The sequence below is a fragment of the Panicum virgatum genome, chromosome 1N (assembly GCF_016808335.1).
Source record: "Panicum virgatum strain AP13 chromosome 1N, P.virgatum_v5, whole genome shotgun sequence".
Lineage (NCBI taxonomy): Eukaryota > Viridiplantae > Streptophyta > Magnoliopsida > Poales > Poaceae > Panicum > Panicum virgatum.
In genome coordinates this window covers 4,826,549-4,845,904 of record NC_053145.1, presented here as the reverse complement: position 1 = coordinate 4,845,904, position 19,356 = coordinate 4,826,549, and the positions used below count along the sequence as shown (strand labels likewise).

Below are 19,356 nucleotides of genomic sequence, written 5' to 3'. Positions count from 1 at the left end.
CCGGCATGTTGCATCACTGTGAATGAGCTCATGGCGGCCACCCACTGCCACCTCGCTTGCTTCCAGGAGACCAAGCTGGCCGCCATAGATGGAGCCTTCGCGTCCTTCCTGGGAGGCTATAAGCACAATCGGTTCGCGTTTAAACCGGCAAACAATACCAGGGGAGGCATTCTCCTACTTTGGAACGACAACTACATTGATTTGCAAGACATTGTGGTGAGGCGCTTCTCCGTTACGACCACTGTCTCCATCCATGAATGCGGTACAACCTTCCTGCTCACAGTGGTCTACGGCCCGGCACGTGATAGTCTCAAACAAGCCTTTCTTAGGGAGCTGAAAAACTCCAAGCCGGTAGATGCCTCTGCTTGGCTCGTCCTGGGTGATTTCAATCTAATCTACTGTGCTCGGAATAAAAATAATCGCAATTTAAATTTGCGAAGAATGCGTCAATTTCGGGCAGCCCTCTCCTTCTGTAAACTGAGGGAAATTCACCTCCAGAACCGAAAGTTTACTTGGAGCAACGAGAGGAGACGACTGACCCTTGCCCGACTGGACCGAGTTTTTTGTAATGAGCGCTGGGATCTCACCTTTGAGCAACACGGCTTACAGGCACTGGCCACTTCTCTCTCCGACCACTGCCCACTGGTACTCTCAAGCCTTTCGGGTGCTAGTAGGCCGAGGCCTTTTCGGTTTGAGAACTTCTTGATCAAAATCCCGGGTTTTTAGGTGCGCGCGGTATGGCAAAGAAGCTCGCCACACTCACAACCGATCTGCATTGTTCACCACAAACTCTCTTCTACTGCAAGCCATCTACGTAGGTGGAGTCAGTCCAGACTCTCTGATGCAAAAAAGAAGTTGTTCATGGCATTGGAGGTGATAAAGAGGCTCGATATTGCCCAAGATAGCAGGGACCTCTCAGACGCTGAGCTAGCCCTCCGGCATGGCCTCAAACATCGAGTCGTGGGCCTAGGAGTCATTGAACGAGCAAGGAAAAAACAACCTTCAAGGATTACAAATCTAAGGGAAGGGGACGCCAATACGAAATTTTTCCACCAAAAGGTGATTGCGCGTCGAAGGAAGAACAACATACAACGCCTTCATCACCAGGGCGGATGGGCCACCTCCCATGAGGACAAGGCTTCTTTGGTTCATAACTACTTCACCGAAGTCCTGGGCCCACCGATGCCGCGGGTGAGGGATTTCAACTGGGGGGTCCAAAATGTCAAGCGCTTCGATTTGGAGGCCTTGGCGGCACCTTTCACCGATGATGAAATTTTGAAGGCCATATCTCTCACGCCCTCCGGCAAGGCGCCAGGCCCGGACGGTTTCACTGTAAACTTCTTCAAATCCTGTTGGGAAATCATCAGGGGTGACCTCATGGCGGCGCTAGACACTTTTCATGATCTCCGGTGTTTGAACTTTGACCTACTAAACATGGCGAACATCGTGCTTCTCCCAAAAAAGGAGGGGGGTGACAGTATTGGGGACTACCAGCCAATTAGCCTCATCCATAGCATCGTAAAGTTACTTTCTAAAGTCATGGCACTACGTCTCGCACCAGCGATGGAGCAGATCATTTCCAAGAGCCAGAGTGCCTTTATTCGCGGCCGTGGTATTCACGACAATTTTCTTTACGTGCGCAATATGGCAAGGAGATTCCACAGAAACAGGACCCCGATGCTCCTCATAAAACTTGATATCTCCAAGGCCTTTGACTCGGTCCGCTGGGACTACATCCTCTCCCTCCTGCAGCACATGGCCTTCCCGGCTCGCTGGAGAAACTGGCTGGCGGCAATCTTCTCCATAGCGTCGTCGCAAGTTCTGCTCAATGGCATTCCGGGGCCGCACATTCCCCATGGTCGCGGTCTGCGGCAGGGGGACCCGTTGTCGCTGCTTCTCTTCATTCTGGCTATTGACCCATTGCAGCGCCTACTCAACTCGGTCACGGAGGCGGGCATTCTCAGCAAAGTTGCAAGGGATCGTGCAAGAATGCGGATCTCATTATATGCAAACGACGCAGTCATCTTCCTGCGACCTGATAAGTAGGAGGTGAAGGCCTTGGCCCGCCTCCTAAACTTGTTTGTTCAGGTCACCGGGCTACAAACGAACATCCACAAGTCCTCCATTGCGCCAATTCGATGTGATGGCATTGACCTCGATGATATCCTGGCGGACCTCTCGGCAGCACGGGCAACTTTCCCGATCAAATACCTTGGCCTCCCACTATCCACCAGACGATTACGCAAAGTGGATTTCCAACCACTCATTGACAGAGCCGCGGCCCGGTTATCGGGTTGGAGAGGCCGTAACATCACGCAGGCAGGCCGGATGATACTCACCAAGACCGTCCTATCTTCGCAACTGGTCTACCTGCTTACAGCCCTAACCGCAACAAACGAGGTACTGGAATTGGTCGACAAGATTCGTAGGAGGTTCCTTTGGGCAGGGGATGAGAACCTAACAGGCGGAAAATGTAAGGTCAATTGGCCAACGGCCACCAGGCCAACGGACTTAGGAGGGGGCGGGCCTCCTAGACATGGACAGATTTGCGAGAGCTCTACGCTTACGATGGCTATGGTAGGAGTGGACAAGGCCAGAAAAACCTTGGGCTGGTATGGCACACCATGTAATGAAACAGATGCATTATTATTCGCGGCATCCACCGAAATTCGTATTGGTGATGGCTGGAAAATTTCCTTCTGGCACACGGCGTGGACGGCCGCCCGCCGCCCAAAAGACATTGCGCTAGATGTTTACTCCATGTCCACGAGGAAAAACAAGAAACTCCATGATGCTTTGGCGGATAACCAGTGGATCCGGGATATTGCTTTACACCCGGCCATCAGCTCGCAGCACCTATAACAATTCGTCGACCTCTGGTTGATCGTGCGGGATGTCCACCTTAGGCCGGGGGTGGCTGACACAATCAGATGGAAGTGGACGCCAAATGGAGAATATTCTGCAGCCTCAGCATATCGGGCACAATTCCTGGGTTCCGTCAAAACGAAGCTACAACCGCTGATTTGGAAGCCGTGGGCACCGCAAAAATGCAAATTCTTTGCATGGCTTATCATCAAGAATAGAGTGTGGACGTCTGATCGTCTAGCAACCAGGGGATGGCCGCGAAATGAGGTCTGCCCTTTGTGTCGACGAGAGCAGGAGTCGGCATACCACCTCCTTGTCGAATGTCGTTATACAAGGAGGGTGTGGGTCTTGATCGCTGGGTGAGTCGGCTACCCCCAACTACTCCCGAGTCACTGGAGTCCTACGCACTCTGTGAGGAGTGGTGGATTCGGCTGGGAAACCCCACGGACATGCCAACTAAGGCTCTGAGGTCCCTCCTCCTATTGGTAAATTGGGAAATTTGGAAAGAACGGAACGCGAGAACTTTCAACCGAAGAGAGACATCGCCAACATTGCTTTTTGGCAAAATCAAGGAGGAAGCGCGTGCATGGGGAATCGCGGGGGCCCGACACCTGGCTAGCCTCACCGGGGTCTAGTGGCGTGCACGTGGCCGCCATTTGTATAATTTTTTACCGCTGTTTTCTCAATTTTGTCTTTGTTTAGCCTTCCCTGGCTTCAACTTCTTCTCTATTAATAGAAAATAGAAAAGGGGCACACTCTGTGCTCGTTTCATTCAAAAAAAAATGTATACGATTTTCTATACTCTTTCAGAATATTATCTTGATCCACATGTGTGTGAGTATCTTAGTTTAATTTCTACCTTCTATCTAGCAGGAAAAGGGGGAAAAAAAGACGACGACGCGGGGTGTGGATCATCATGAGTGGATTAATTACTATGCATATGATGCTGCAAATGCCAATAATCAAGCAGCGAGAGCTAGCATCCCATATAAACGCATGATCAGCTTCCCGTACGAGCTCGTTGGAATTTTAAATTTTTTCGATTTAACGGGCTGGGACAACTGTTTTATGACCAGTACAGAAGTCAGATTCAGACCTGTGGCCAAACCGACCCTTTCCACTTTTGTTTTTTCTTGTTGATATCGATAGATCCTTCCTTTTTTTTCTATTATTAGTTTTGATGCAATGTACTCCTCTTCCCTACCTTTTCAGCTCAACAAAATGTGGTCGTCTTTAATATCCCAACAGTAACAAATATGCTAGATTAGTCATCCTTTTATGAAATTCAAAGAACTTCATGCTAATCTCTGCAAGACATCGATCATATGTGTTCCCCTTTTGCAGCAATTTCTATTTGCCGCAAAAGGGGCCGGCGGGAACATGTCTTTATAAATCATAATAGTATTATATATACTAAGTTATATCAATATATGTGGACCGATATACAAAGGACGCGTACATGGTGGTTTTATATTAGCGAATTGAGTACAGAATACACTCTCATAGACGGAGAATTATTTAGATTATCTATCGGTCGTGACTTGACTGATCTTGGTGATTGGAGCCCTGCACGCTCGTTGACCCTGTCCATTTCTTTCGATGAGAAATGGCTGCCTTCCAGTCTCCGACTCCAACGACATACCCTTGATTAGATGCTAGTGACAGGTTGATTAGCGAATGGACCCAAGTGAACGTACAGCTCAGCAGTCTGGCCCTCTGACGGCGAACTGCCAGGTGGAATAATCCCAGTCAGATGGGTCTCCGGCGAGCTCCACGCACGCGTGGGTCGATCTGCCGGCGAACGCCGGCGGCCGCCATGGCCACGTCTCCTGCAACACGGCAGAGCCAACTAGCCAACCCACTCAAGAACCTCAAAGGGGGTCGATCACCCCGGCCCTTTCTGACGACTTAAAAATACAAGCAGAAGCAGAGCAAGCAAAAGAAAAAAGGAGGTAAAAGAGCTGACATCAATAATGGATGGGCGTGGGGCCGGCATCCGGCCGTCGATCGGCCGTGTTCACTCGGCGGCGCCGCCGCGGCGAGCGCGCGGCAGGTGCACCGCGAGCGCCGTCGACGCTAGAGCCCACATGACGAAGGCGAGGAAGGCCTCCGGCAGCGGCGGACTTGCCGCCGCAGTAAGAGCCGTGATGCAGGTGGAGGCGGCAGCGGTCAGGAGGACAAGGAGGAGGAGCTGCTGGGACACCGCAACAAGATCGTCGAGAGCCCCTGGCCGGCCGGGGCCGTGCTGTTTTCGACAGGGCCCATGGGCCGCCTATCTTCTCTCCGCTTTATAGGCGGAGACGGCCAGGGCATTTTTTTCATTTTTATATTTTTTAAAATCATTTTTTACAGAAATATATTTTCAGTTTCACAATTTACATGTTTGTACCCCTACTGTCCGGCAGAGGGGCGGCATGGGCTTATATATAATTAAAATTTCTGTTTTATCGCATGGAGGCCCCTACTGCCCGGCAGGGGGCGGCAGGCTCCCCACCCCAATATAAAAGCCGAGGTCCCCCCACCTGCATTTGCAGCAAACAACATCCATAGAGGGAAAAAAGGAAAGACGTGGGGTGAGGGAGGGAGTTGCAACAGCGAAGCCCTGCCGGATTTTGGATCCGAACCGCAGGTAACCAATATTTCTCAACTTTGTCATTCTAAATTTTTTGCATTTTTAATTCTATAATTAGTGTTTTTATAATTGTAACCGCTTAGAGTTCTAATTAGTAGTTATAATTGAAGTCGTACCATGGTTTTAGAAACTGGTTTAATTAAAATTAAGTCTTTGGATGGCCAAATATGTCGAGCAAGGTGGCGTTTCAAATTCATTACGGTGATTTCTATAGAATTACTCGTGATTCCTATGGCGTAAATCTATCAGCATTGGAACGAAGACAGTGCAGTCTAGATAAACCCCTAGAGAGGGGTTTTGGTTCCATACGCAAATGGCTTCACGGGAAGTTCAATGTAAATCCAAAGACTCATTTGCTTACGGTTCATACCGTGACTTCCTGGGAAACAAATGGGGATTTCTGGGAGTTGACGCTTATAAATAGTATGAAAGAATGGAAACATTACATGCACGCAACTCTTCAAAGAGGGTGGCCTCTCGCAATGGTAATTCAGATTCACCAGAAGGCCGGTGATTTAGGTGAAGGATCAATACACACAACATATGACTGGAATGAAGAGTTGGAAGAGGATAAAGAAGAAGAGAACGTACAAGCTACAGAACTAGAATTAGAACCACAAGGTTTAGCAGATGAATGCAAGCGGATACCTGGAATTGTGGAGGACATGGAGAAAGAAGACCAGGATGCACAAATAATGGAGCAATGTGGGGACTCATCGGACGATGAGAACGATGAGCGCTTCCCAGTGCTAGGTGAATGGCGTGAAGAGGGTTTTGGGAATCCAGTGGTACAAGATATTAGATGTCCGGAGTTTGAATACAGAGTGAATGAGGTCATACAAGGGGCAAAGTATCATACCATTGAAGATGTGAAGGATGCTGTGAAGATCTGGGCTATATCTCTGAGGAAGGAATTCAGAGTGTTGAAGTCTAGCAGCAAAGAATACGAGGTGGGATATGCAGATAGAGACTATACATGGCGAGTGCATGCCTACAAGGGGAAGTTCAAAACACACTGGGAATGTTCAATTGTTACACCACATACTTGTAGATTGACAGGTGTTGTGGGACATCACCGTAATATCACATCTACTTTCGTGGCCAAAAAGATGTATGGGCCGATTCTTGACAAAATGGATTACGAGCCTGCATTGATAATTAGGGACATTGAACAGAATTTCCAGTATGTGATCAGCTATGCAAAGGCTTGGCGGGCTAAACAAAAAGTGTTTGAGATGTGGTTTGGCACTTATGAGGCTTCATATGACAACCTACCTCGTATGCTTGAAGCAATTGTGCACAGAAATCTTGGAAGTGCTTTTGATACATACAGTGTACCGAGCTTGTCAGGGGGGCCAAGCATTTTGCTGCGAGCTTTCTTCTGCATTGGTGCATGTGTGAGGGCCTTCATTTACTCTCTTCCTGTTCTGTGTATTGACGGCACTTTTCTGATAGGGAAATATAAGGGAACAATATTGATGGCAGTCGGAATTGATTGCAACAAGCAGATAGTTCCCATCGCCTTTGCCTTTTGTTGAGGATGAGAACACAGAAAGCTGGTACTGGTTTCTTGAACGTCTGAAGATTAACGTTGTTGCTGGAAGGCCTAATGTTTGACTTATCAGTGATAGGCATGCAGGTCTACTTGCAGCTATAAGGCAGCTCCAAGAAGGTAGTCAATTTTCACCTCATATATGGCCAGATGTTGTCAATAGGTGGTGTGTGAGGCATATGGCTGCTAACTTTTATGAGCGGTTCAAGAATAAGGATCTGATGAATTTGTTCAAGCGATTGTGCACTCAGAATCAGCAGAGGAAGTTCGATGCTTTGTGGGGTATAATTGATGACATGAGCGCTGAATTGCTTAAGAGTCAGGCCTCATCATCCAACAGGAGACGTTCTACAGATTTATTAGTTCGAGGTGTCAAACCATTTATACAGTGGATTGATGGTGCACATAAAGAGAAGTGGTCACTTTTGTATGACACAGATGGGAGGCGCTACGGGATCGAGACGACCAACCATGCTGGGTGTTACAATATGGTAATGCGTCGTGTTCGTGGATTTCCTCTTGTTGGCATTGTTGAGTTCATCATGTATGGATGTGTAAGGTATTTTAGGGAGCGGTACGCATCAGCCGCTTTCTTACTTCATGGTCCAGGAATGCGTTTTTGCGGAAGGGTCAATGAGTACATGAAAAAAAAAGATGGAAGAGTCTCGATTTCACTCAGTTATATCGATGGGCAAAAAAAACAAAGGTTTGAGATATCATCCAGGGACAGGACCGGACATGGTGTCCGCAGATAAAGGGTAGTTCAAGAAGTTTTGATAATCATTGACGGGAGGGTGTTCTGCAGATGTCAAAAGCCAAAGATGCATCAATTACCATGCTTGTCGCCGCAGTAAGAGCCGTGATGCAGGTGGAGGCGGCAGCGGTCAGGAGGAGGACGAGGAGGAGGAGCTGCTGGGACACCGCAACAAGATCGTCGAGAGCCCCTGGCCGGCCGGGGCCGTGCTGTTTTCGACAGGGCCCATGGGCCGCCTCTCTTCTCTCCGCTTTATAGGCGGAGACGGCCAGGAGTGTCTGCAAAAAAAAAAAACGAATGCCGCGTGGCATCTAGTCAACAAGGTAGCAAGCTTCCGCGAAGCATCTAGCGCACGGGCACTTGCGTGTGGTTGTTGGTACGTCGTCGTGTCGACGGTCAAGGGCTCAAGGCAACAAGGGTGCAGTGTCAGCATCAGAGAGCCACTTGTTCTGTCGTCTTTCAAGAGACATTAGGCCTCCTCCAAAGGCTGACGATATTGCCGACTAAATCATTATTTTAATTGCTAAACAGTGCAAAACGGTCTCGCTAGCGAGGAATTTGCCGCTAGCGCGTGATGCACTTTTCCAGACCAGCAGCCCGCATTCCAAAAAGCACAGGAAGTTGTTTTTCTTTTTTCAATCGTTTTCAGACCCTCTCTCCTCCACGGGAGCTGGTGATGTCGCCAGCACCGTTGGACTAGGCCTTATGGTGGCACACCTTTGCCAAACAATAACAACTTTGATCGACTGGTGAAAGATAAGCAGTGAGTACCAAATCTAAATGATGGATAGTTACCGGGGCGAAGCTATGTATTGATTAGGGATTGCATAACATCTCCTAAAATAAAGAAAAAGAAATTTCTATATACTGTTCTTGCACCAGAAGCGATCAAACCATGGTGCCACATCACCCGATAACCCGTTAACCGTCGGATCGATCAATTAGGCAATCTGGTCCGTCCAGTACAGTTTGGCGCGGGTCTCTCACCCGCTATATTGTCGATCCGAGCCATCACGAATCCTCGCCAACTCGGTCGCACGCGACTCCCGTACCTCCCGGTGCACGCTGGTACTGTACCAGTGGTACAGCGCGGGCGCGACGCGGCCGACGCCCCCTCCCGCCTCCCACTCGCCATCCTCGCCACCGTCGTGCGACCATGCTGCCATTGCGGCCTGCTGCGCTGCTGCAGCCGGTCCAGCACGCGTGGCCAGCAGACTAGCCCGGCTCCCACCGAGCCGTAGCCGACCCCGGGATAGCGCAGGCCCAACACAGTTCGACGACCAGCCAGCCGCCGCGGCCGTGCCCTTGCCTGGCCGGATCGACACCATCGGAGGCTGTCGCCACCGAGTGGCACTGCTCCAGGCCGCCGTTGCTCATGGCTGCGGGACTACAGGCCCCTCTGCTCTCGATTCACCCCTCAATGGGAGCATATTATCCTCCAGCGTTGCCCCTCGACGCTAGTGTGGCCACCGGCTGCAACGTATCGGCTCCGCCGAGCCGTTCCCCTGCTCTGTTCGCGAGGGAGAAGAGAGTGGAAGGAAGAAAAATGATTAGGGAAGTTCTCCAGGGTTCCCAATGCAAAGATCTAGACTCAGATAAATAGTGCTGCATAGTGCTCATATGTTGTGGGTTAGCATTCGAAAATTGTTCAATCTATGAATTCCTTAGAAGTTCAGCATTCAAGTTGCAAAGTCTCTGTCTTTAGTGGTTTCATTTTTTTAGTTATTTAAATAGGCTGAAAATTGTTTAATGCGTAGTAATTCATTGATAAATCCAAAAATGACAAATAACCAGTTTTGTTAACCTCCTATATGCAATAAGCACATAAGAGCATCTCCAACAGCTATTGTATTTTTTAGCTAAATTTGGAGATTATACCCTCTTTGTAAAAATAGAAAGCTATTCAGTTTTATGGTTAGTCCAAGGGACTAGCTAAAATCTGGGTTTTATTTTCAAATCTGGGCTCGCGTCGTACTGTTCCATTGATCTCTTCCGTTTCCTGTACGTGACCTGCCGTTGTGGCTTGACGCCACCGCCGCCGCCCGCCATCGGTCCTACATGAAGGACATCGACGCCGCGCCTGCTGCATGCTAGACAGCCGATCAAATCGATTTAAGGTACGTGTAGTGAATTCTTTTCGATCCGTACACATGTTCTTGCCTCCATCTATTGGAGTCGCAGCATGCTGTCCACCTAAACAAGAAAAGATGCAGTCTGCTAGCAGCTGCTCAAAACAAATCCCACTTCTGCAGCATTGAAGCGCGGGAGGCGAGGGTCAACGTGCGGGAGATGGGGGATGGCGAGCGTTGGCGCTGGGCAAAAATGCAAAGCGACGCCCCCTCAATACATAATGAGGATAGAAGAGGATTTAGATGCCGTTTCTATTGGATGGAGTTTTGTGGCTTTTTTTTCTTTTTTTAGCTAACTTATCCAAGATAGAAGAGCTCTTGGAGATGCTCTAATATGACATGTTTTAGTAGAAAGGTTTTGCTATAGATGATTAGTTCACTTTTCGGTTCTTCTCTGACAAGTGGAGTGAGTGCTGCAATACTTCAGTTACCTAAATTCAAAGATGATTTGAGACAACAGTCTAACACAAACACAATTAAAAGACAACTCACGCACCAGAGACTATTCACAGTTTTTTTCCTATAGGCCCCACCGGCTCCAATAGGCAGTTATCTTACCTTTTTAACTGGGCATTATGATAGGTGGTTCACATATCTTTAACAAGCTGGCCGGGTGTGAATAGCAAAGAACGAGCAACACAAAAATATCTTTACCCATAAAATTTTCTGGCCATAGTTCATTTGCTATGTACTGCAATCGAGTCTAAGCATAGTGGCATTTATGTGCTAAGAACATCAACCTTCTCAACATGAATACTAATATCCAAAATGGTATCGAAAGCTACTAATTCTCCTCATTTTGAAATTAATTCTCCTCCCTCCAAAATAAATTATTTTATCTCTTCTTTCTTCATAATAAATACTAGGAAAATTGGCGCGCTTCGCTGATGGTGTGCATGCTGGTGTGTGTATGCTATCAGACATACTGATTTGTGCAGTCTATGCAACAAAAAACAAATCTTTTTTTTAACAGCTGGTAAACCAATCCACCAATGCATAGCACACATATGTATTAAGTGACGTCAAGCATAGAACTCAAGAACTGGCCAGACCATGCAATCATTTATTGTAAAGACAAAACAAAGATAGATAAATTACAAATGTAAATGATAAAACATAATGACTGCATATATATAGTGGGTCTGAGCAGTTTACTCAAGATACTGGCAATTCGTAGTTGGCCACCCTACTTTTAAACTGATACCTGGAAAATGAATTAGTACTCAATTTTTGAAGAGACGGCACATTTATAGCATGAGATGAAACATGAGATACATAGTTGCATGGTATACGTAACTGTTCAAAATATGAAGAACCAGGAGTGGGTCTTTCTCCTCCATTTTTGGGATGAAAGAATGAAAAGGAAGAAGGGAGGAAAAAAAAAGAAGAGAATGGAAAGATAGTGTATATGAGCCTCCTCTACATTCACGGGCTAGATTTCACTGTGAAGAATAAAGATTACCACCAAAATTCTTAGAACCCAATGAATGTGAAACAAACCCAGCAATGAGAAAAGAAAAGAAAGTGAACATTCTTCACCTAAAGGGCCGAACCTTTAGAATCAAATGCGAACTAATATATACCACGTACCAATTTCATTATTGCACCTAAAATTTCAAAAAAAAAGAAAGAAAAAGGAACTTGTTCATGGTTCAGCTCTTTGGAATTATAATTCATGGGTTAAAGTCTACAAAAGAAAGTACACAAATGAAAGAAGTAACCCCTTTAATTATAATTAGTTTGAATAAAGGTGCATCGCTAGATATGATTACTGTTGGCGCCTCTAGCTTTTTTGCGAAGGGACTGGATCCCGTATATTAAAAGAGCAAGGCTCTTACAACCAACACCCTAGAGGAAGTATAAAATACAAACAAGTCCTTAGCATATATCCTCTAGTGATTTAAACTTATGTACAAGACCCTAAGAAAGTTCAAATTTGAAACATAGATCCTTGGGTCTTGAAGCAGATCTCCTGGACATCGCACTCCCTCTGGCTCCTCCAGAGCCAGAGAAAGAGCACCACGCCAAGGACAAGAACTCAACCAAGATGTCGACAGGGACCTCCATCTTGTAGCCGCAACCCATCTTCCCTCTGGCGTGCATCGGCCGTCGCCGTCGAGAACTTGGAAGAGGACAGAACCGGCAGCACCAACGAAGTCGATGCTCCGGACTGAATCCGTAGCTGCTGACGACGTCACCAACCCGAAAAAGAGCCCCATTAAAGGGGAATCCAGTCCACCCTCTGCCTGGGCAAAGGAGAACAAAGAGGCTCCCAGCTGCCAGTGCTGCTCACCGAACTTCGTCATCATGCGCCAGATCGTCGATCCACCATCTTTCTCCTCCTTCCGGACCAAGAAGCCGACTCCACGCATAGGAAGACCGCAAGAAATCCGCGATACAAGAACATCGGCCGTCAAGCTTCGAACTCCGGCCACCCACTCACCTGTCGCCATCGATGACCCAAAGCACGACTCCAGCAAATCCGGCGAGACCACCAGGTAACCAAGAAACAAACCCACCATATCCGAAGTCGTCTCCATAGGGGGAGAAAACCCAGAACAAAAATCCCATCTAGCAACATTCCAAATCTAATGTTTTAAACAAATAATCTAGTACTGCCGAGGCCAATGAGAGTGAATCCACCTCTATTTGGAAGAGGAGACGACGTGTACGGCTACAGGAACTGGCAACGCCGGGGTTGCTGCAGATGGCTTGCCTCCTGGAGACGGGTCCATCACCGTGCAGAGCATGTAGAGCGATGCTGAATGTTAGAGCGGAAGGAGGAATGTAGCTGTGGAAGCTTCATCATGATGGCCGACGCCTTTCGCACAAAGTCGTTGCAACTGCCGCATTGTGTTCTCCGCGTCCTTCTGGCCGGACGGGTCCGTCACCGTGCAGTCGCACTTAGAGCTCCGCCGTGGCCGAAGCGTTCAATTTGGATGGAGACGGAGGCACCGGCGCCGGCGATCAGAGCCGAGAAAGTAAAGGATCCGGGGCTGCTGTGTGGGAGTTGGCAGGTGGCGGAGGAGGACTCGAGGACGGCCAGTCGGCCACGGATGGGCAGGGGCTCCACAGAGACAGGCGGCGGCGGTGGCGTTGGATGGCTGGAGGCAAGGAATGGGGTGTAAGACCCTGAGGCTAACGTGGCGTAATTGTTTTTTTGGGCGGTGAAGAACGACCTGCAGATCTTCGCGTAGGCCGGACGCGACCTCTGTTACGCACTGTGTGGAGCCAACGGGACCATTCGATGCCCGAGACATGGTGACAGGCGACACATGACATGGACCCCATGTGGTAACAGTAACACAGGCATCCGGAGGCCCGTTTAGTTTAGCGATATGGATGTACATATTGCCAAGATAAACTACTTCAACACCAAAAATAATATTTTACTTAAATAATAAATAATAATTTCATAATAACAGGATACAAACTGACACCTAGACGAAAACAACAAAATCACGAATTTAGCTTACCTAGATTGTTTTAAAAAATGTGTATATAATAAAGTATGTATAACAAAAATAGGCGCAGCTTTTTAGTTGTCTAAATTTTCACCATATTTGAACCTCCATACCACAACTCTATGCACTCATAAGACAAGTGCACCATCCTCCAATTTGCTCTAGGTTCGACACATTTCTTATTCTTGGAAATACTGTATACCTAGTCCTCTTAAATATACTACTTTTGATGATACGGCACATCATTCGACTTCACCTTTCTTTTCTTTTCTGAAAAGATAACTTCATCTTTCTCTACCCTCCTGCTCCTTTGACAAAGTTGGTTACCTCTTGTTTTGGGTCTTTCTTTTCGTTCAGAGGTGTGCACTTTGGGCCGTTAAAAAAAATGAAAAAGAAAGGCCATGTGTATTCATGTTTGTTACTACTACTACTACCGTTTTTTGAAAACCTGCTACTGCTACTGCTATTGCTACCACTACTGTGTGTACTGAACACGGGAGTACTACAAGATTACAGTTACAGTGTATTCCTTGGTGTTCGCAAAAACAAAACGAGGACGAGGAAAATAATAAACTTTGCACACAAAGGACACATGCACACATTTGCGAGAACACATATTTTATTAATTTTGACATTTTACAAAATTCATGAATACATGACTCGCGATAGCTCGTCCTCTTCTGTCTTCTGCGTCGATGCTTAAGGAGAGGTCTAACTTGTAGAGATTGCGTAGTTCGCTGATTCCCGGGGCCTATTGGGCGCGTCCGGTTAATTACATATGCAGAGCGAGTCTACAGAACACCTCCGATTAAGCTGTGCTTTTGTGGTCATCATCAGATCATCTGCTCATCGTCCATCTGCAATATATGGAGTGTTGAAAAGTATGGGTGGCTTTGTTTCGCCGAAACCCGGTCACGACAATATGTCGCCATGTCAGTGATAAACGGAAAAAAAAACATTGATGAAGGGGTGACTTTCGCCTCGTCGGTGCCCAGTCATATGGCCCAGCCTTATTCAACATAAGGGTGGGGGAGCCGGCCACCATGCTGCCGGGCGGCCGGGGCCCGCCGCCCACCCCGCTGCCGGGCGACCGGTCCTTCAGGGGCTTTTCTGCAAAAAATTTCGCGAAATTTTTGCAGAAAAACCCCTACCGCCCCGCTGCGGGGCGACCAGGTCCCGATCGCCCGGCAGCGAGGCGGCCGGGGTATATTCTTGTAAATTTCGAAAACAAAAATATATTTTTGTAAAAAACAAAAATAAAAAAATAAAAATAAAAATAAAAAACCGCGCGGTGTCCCAGCAGCTCCTCCTCCTCGTCCTCCTCCTGACCGCTGCCGCCTCCACCTGCATCATGGCTCTTACTGCGGCGGCAAGCCCGCCGCTGCCGGAGGCCTTCCTCGCCTTCGTCATGTGGGCTCTAGCATCGACGGCGCTCGCGGTACACCTGCCGCGCGCGCCGCGGTGGCGCCGCCGAGTGAACACGGCCGATCGACGGCTGGATGCCGGCCCCACGCCCATCCATTATTGATGTCAGCTCTTTTACCTCCTCCTCCTTTTTTCTTTTGCTTGCTCTGCTTCTGCTTGTATTTTTAAGTCGTCAGAAAGGGCCGGGGTGATCGACCCCCTTTGAGGTTCTTGAGTGGGATGGCTGGCTCAGATTATATGAAAGCATGTTGCTTTTTTTATATGCGTATACGTAGAGAATATAATGTTTGGTATTCACGCACTTCCACTTCAGGGTTTAGAGTTAGTTCATCCTTGTTGTGAGCAAGAAATGTTACATAAGTTTTGATGTGGGCTGCCCTAGCCTATAGTCTAAATTCTGCAATGTAGTGTTCATTCTTGTATGAATATGCAGGAAGCAGATATATAATAATGTAACTTTCTTATACTACTTATAAATTCAAATACTGCAAACAAACTACTGCAATCCGCATCTTGTTTCTGAACTAGTGAAGTAATAATGTATGTGCATGCATGGTGCAATAAAAAATGATCAACACCAAACGAGCATATGCAAGCTATTGATTTGATTTATCAGATAGCAGTAGATACAAAAAAAATACATGTACATTATCGTGCATGTAGTCATGTACAGATACTCGAAATCTGCATATATTGATACTTTAATTTGATGCTGAACTGATGATGCAGACAAAAAAAAAATAAGTTCACCATGAGCTGTACCAAACAGTCTATGCAACTGTGGCTAGCATGACTTTGGTAACTAGAACGTTAGTTTAGTATGACAAACATGCAGGAGAACTCTGGTGACGGCTAATTTAACTGTAAGTGAGAGTGCCCATATGCAATATTCTATGCTAGATACAGGAAGCTAATTAAAGCGTGCGTATCTAAAAGAAGATAGGGAAAACTAAGCAAAAGCATGCAAAAACTCTGGTGGGTGCTGAAATATAATGGCTTAACGATCAACCAACCAAAACTAAAAGGAACTGACCTTACACTAACCTTCCGGAGATAGACCAATTAGATATGAGGATCATGCTGGTAGTCTGGTACAGCGTCTGCTATAGGATCAAACCCTAGAGAGCTGTGCGTCACAGTACACATTACGCCAGCATTAACTTCATGTTCTCATCTTGTTTTGAAAAGGAAAAATTAGCCGACATTTTGCATTAATGCATGCATGCAATTCTCTCCATGCTTGCAGCTAGGAAGCTAAAGTGGCATACTTTCTACTAACTATGATTTGAGATCAAAGATTAATTGTCATATGATCATGGTTGCACATATACATAGCTATAGCCTATAGGTCCTTTGCTGCACCACTGATCAACCTAGAGGTGTCAATTAGTGACCCTTAGGTGCACCTCCAACCCTTTTTAATTCAAAATTTTGTACTACTTCTCCAAAATTTTGAACTAAAGAGGGTTGGAGGTGCACCTAAGGGTCACCAATTTGCACTTCTAGATCAACCCAGGAGCTGCTCTTCATGCTATTGTGCTAGCTATCGCTTGACACATCAAGCCCCATGCATACTATCCATGTTGACTCATTTATACTACCACTATTTGTAACCTTCTTGCATCTGTTATATCCTTCATTTCCAGCAAGAAACATATAATAAAAAGTAGAATGTAATAGCATTGGAACTCAATAGCATATTAAAGACAGCAAATTCAAGTGAAATATATGGAAGGGTCTAAGCTTGGCCATACGATTAGGACCAAAGCAGTTCGAACACACAACACTCATACAAAAGTACATCATAGGCAAATAGTATTCAGCAGCAAATCAGCAATACTTGGGGAAATCGACAAAGCAAAGTATGTGGTAGAAGGGACAATAATTTGTGAAGCATCTGGATCATCTGATGATTGCGCACGTGCCTCCTCTAGAGCATGGCCCTGCACGGGAGGCTGGGAAGGCCCTGGAGGCAACGCCCGCCGCCCTCTCCAGCTAGGGCAGATCGCCCGGAGCGGCGACGGAGAGTAGGAGCAGGAGCAGGAGCAGGAGCAGGAGGACCCCGACTATGAAAAGGATAAAGTATACCATGGCTTCGTGTGGGTTCCCTGCGATGCTGGGGACGGTGGTGGACAAGATCCCGGCGGCCCCCCAGACCGTGAAGCAGACGGCTGCGGCGCGGAGGCGGCAGTATGGGAGCCGGGGAAAGCCGCCACCGCGACCGCGACGAGCCGCTCCGCCGTGGTGGTCCGCGGCGACGGCAGCGTCGAGGGCAGCATCGTTGTTGCTAGCTGCGATTTAAGTTGATTGAGCTACGAATCGATCGGGGAAGTTGAGTTGCGGATCGGAGTGGTCTGGGAGGAGGAGATGGCGTGAATTGTGAAAGGGGGGAAGAAGAGAAAGAGAGCCTGCGTACCGGAGGCCATGGCGCGGGAGGAACGAGAACCGAATGGATCGAACACCCGCCGACTTGCTCCTGAACGCCGATCGATGAGTCGGATGCCGAATGGTTTGGCCAGGCCAGCCGGGTGGGGTTTTAAGGGAGAAGGAGATAGGGGTGGACGGTGGTGTTGGAGGGGAAGAAGCGCACGGGCCGCCTTCCGTGCGCACCTGGATGCTTTGGTCGGCAGGTGCCAGGTGGCGAGTGGCGAGTGGCCCGGTGACGGTGCCCGGGAAAAATAGTCAACAGTGCTACCATTGCCTAGCTCTTTGATCGGTAAACAAATTCTCTGGGTTTTTTTTTTTTGAGGGACAGCAAAAATTCTTGGTGCGTGCCTAGCACGAGCGGACCCAGGATCAAGCTCGAACACCCAGCAAAACAAATTACAGACCGGAAAAGGCCCATATGTGCTATTGGGCCGTATTCACTAACGGGTCGGAAATAATCACAAGAAACGGGCTCAAGCTGCTCATGCACACACCTCCTTTAGGGCGAGGGGCCGAGTGACGAGCTGGACTGACGGAACAGGAAAATCGAGTGGCAGACAAAATAGAACAGAAATTACTCTAGTAGCAGTTAGGAATTCCATTTTTTTGTCGTTGGCCTAGGAGTTGGGCCTTGCTAAATGGGCTCAATTTGCGCTGCGCGGGTCAAACAGGCCTTTTGCTCTGTCCAAAAGAAAATGGCCCTTCGCTCTATCTTCGCACAAAACAAAAATGGGCTCTAGTACCGAACTGTTCTTGGGGAAGAGATGTTTGACTTAATTTTCTCAAACAAAAAAAAAAGATGTTTGAGTTTATTTCGCGGAAAATCATTCGGATTTAAGGCATATATTTGAATCCAGATTCGAAATTTTCCGTTATGAGAAACAGAGAACTTGAAGGAAAAGAACTCACATCCAATCCAACCAGGAACCAGCAGCAGTTTGGCAGTTTTGCGCCAAGGAACCGTGTTCGGCGGGTCACTTTTGCGCTGCTTCCGGCTGCTTCTGCCGCTGCTGCCGTTCGGCTGCTTGCTGCTGCACGCTAGGCTGCTGCTTGCTGCTGGACGCTCGGCTGCTGCTCGCGGCTGCTGGCTGCTGCTGCTGCAGCCACCAGCCGAACACAGTGAATAGTACTTGACAGAATGCACAAAATAAAAGCGTGAAGTCCCCGAATCAAGGTAGCTCATGAACGGCAAAGGTAAACCTAGTTCGGAACAAAAAATGGAGACAAAACTTGTCTTTTGATCCAGTCCAAAGGTTGACCAGAGAGCAAGGCCTAAGAAGAAGATTCAGAATAGCGAGCTCACCAATAAAAATACTGCAAAATTAAGAGACGACTCAAGTAAACACCATCCATGGCACCGCGCGGGGAGAGAGAGAGAGAGAGAGAGAGAGAGAGAGAGAGAGATTTACCCAAACGTGAACAGAAAGAGATGCCGGCCGGAGCCGGCCTGCTCGTCGGCGAAAGGCAAGCAGCGAACGGCCGCGCCGGCCGGCCATCGGACGCTGCGGCACGTCATCATCACAAGGCTCGCTCGCTCGACGTTGGCCCGGTGAAGAGAGGGGTAGAAGCGAAGCGCCGAGGTCGAGCTGCGTGATGGAACATGGAAGCACCGCACACGACGACTATGCCACCGTCGTAATTAGGCTGCCTGCCTACTGTATTAAATCAATGAGGCTGCTGGTCGTACGCATTGCTGTCAACGACTTGCTCAGAGAGATGTGACTCGGCCAATGGGGGAGAAGGGCCCAGCTGGATTGACTTGACAATCATGCAAGTGGTGTTCGTCATCTTGTGTTCCCTGTTTGGCTGGTAGGAAAAACCGTCTGATTTCGAAATGTTTTGTGAAAGGGAATAAGCGGAAAGAATTTGGGCTCGAGGGAGTACTTCGTAATATGCCAAGAATGCTGATGGATGGCGCTATAAATCTTTGTAATCTTTATAGATTAATATTTATTTAAAACTAGTTCATCATTTCATATAAAAATATTTAAACAACATATCTAAAATCTTGAAATTGTACATTGTTTTATTTTTTATAAAAATAAAAATATCCATATTGGACCTTATTTTTCCTTTATAATTCTAAATAACATGGTGGTTCAAACGAT

The 19,356-nt window shown here is 47.5% G+C and overlaps 2 long non-coding RNA genes across 2 annotated transcripts; both read right to left on the bottom strand.

Moving 5' to 3' along the window:
- Positions 1-11,720: 11,720 nt before the first annotated feature.
- Positions 11,721-18,972, bottom strand: LOC120654741. The gene is made up of 2 exons (XR_005667163.1): positions 18,658-18,972; positions 11,721-14,253 (listed from the first exon to the last, which is right to left on the bottom strand). It is a non-coding gene; the product is annotated as an uncharacterized LOC120654741 (long non-coding RNA).
- LOC120654740 lies at positions 16,484-18,189 on the bottom strand. The gene is made up of 2 exons (XR_005667162.1): positions 17,238-18,189; positions 16,484-17,112 (listed from the first exon to the last, which is right to left on the bottom strand). It is a non-coding gene; the product is annotated as an uncharacterized LOC120654740 (long non-coding RNA).
- Positions 18,973-19,356: the final 384 nt, after the last annotated feature.